We start from the raw sequence: 1,608 nt of genomic DNA, 5'->3' as shown, positions 1-1,608 counted from the left end.
ACCAGGACTTGTCGGGTTGGCTTTATAACCGACAAGATGATATCATCAGCCACTAGGGACAGGCATTCATCATATGCATACTATATGAATTGTTTGAGATTGCCTATTTGACTGCATATTACTTGCTAATTGTCTAAATGCCTTACTTGTTCCTAATTGTATATTTCTTGCTTGATATAACTGTGTTTGCTATATTATACTCCTGCTGGTGGTTGGGAGGTCTGAAGGAATTGGAAAGGGAAGTATTAGTTAGACAGAAGAATCCTTAGTCAGATGCCCTTATGGTTTAGCTTATTTATAAGCTTTGATATTATCTGGAGGAAGTTCTAGGATTGCCTTTGGCTTTCCTCCATTATTATGTATTATATATGTGGAAGTTGTTACCATGCTGGGGATCTTTGGTTCTCACCCATGCGGATTTTGTGGTTTTCAGATGCAGGACGTGAGGTTTTCTCTTATGGTAGATTTTGGAGAATAGGTTTTATGTATTTGTGTCCCTTTGGGTTTCCTTTGGGGTTTTCCTTATTTTTATCATATGTATATATCGCTATGCTCGGACCGGTTATCTTCGCTTTTATCTCCATTAAATAATACAAACTGTGATGACTCCTTTTATGGGAGATTTTGGAGAATAGGTTTTATGTATTTGTGTCCCTTTGGGTTTCCTTTGGGGTTTTCCTTATTTTTATCATATGTATATATTGCTATGTTCGGACCGGTTATCTTCGCAGCCGGATCTTGAGTCTTGATATTCCTATTTTTGACACTCCTTTGTATATATATAATCTCGCGTTGGTTAATCCTTATTCGTTACGTTGTCGATCGGAGTGTTGCGCTTTAGAGTTGCGATGGTTTTTGTTTACCCCTTTTTCTACAAAGGCTCCTAGTTATAATCAATCATTCATACTACTATATGTACTAAATTTTTATTTTAGAGGTCGTAATACCTTGCCATCTCTGAATTATGACTTAAGCATAAGACTCTGTATGGTAGGGTGTTACAATGGTAGTAAGAGAAAATAAAAACAAAAATTAATAAAAAGAAAATATTTTGAAAAAGATATAATTTTTGAAAAAAAAATATGAAAATATTTTTGAAAAAGATATGATTTTTGAAAAAGATAAGATAAGATAAAAAAAATTTAAAATAAAAATGTGAAAAATTTTTTTTTTTTGAAAAATATTTACAATAACCAATAATAAGGCACACATTTGCAATTCCCCGGCAACGGCGCCATTTTGACGTTAGGATTTTTGCCAGTAAAGAATTTCATAAAAACAGTCGCGTTGTAGATATAGTCTCTAAACCGACAAAAATCCCTTCGTACAAATATTTTGGTTTTCACAAGTAACAAACCCCTTTAAAATTGATAACCAAGTATTTAAACCTCGGGTCTTCTTCTCAAGGAATTGCAGGGAGGTATGTTCTTATTATTGGCTATGAAAAAGGTAAAATTGGGGTTTTGGAAGTAAGGTGGGAATATATTATATGACAAGTAAAATAAAATAATAATAGCTGTAAAATAAACCTTTGGCAAGGTATAAGAACTGGAGGTCCTTTCCTAGTTATCCTTATCAATTGTGATGAGAATTGGATTCTTCCCCCAC

This window comes from Arachis duranensis, chromosome 5, assembly GCF_000817695.3.
Source record: "Arachis duranensis cultivar V14167 chromosome 5, aradu.V14167.gnm2.J7QH, whole genome shotgun sequence".
In the NCBI taxonomy this organism is placed as follows: Eukaryota; Viridiplantae; Streptophyta; class Magnoliopsida; order Fabales; family Fabaceae; genus Arachis; species Arachis duranensis.
This window is presented reverse-complemented; position numbering follows the sequence as displayed.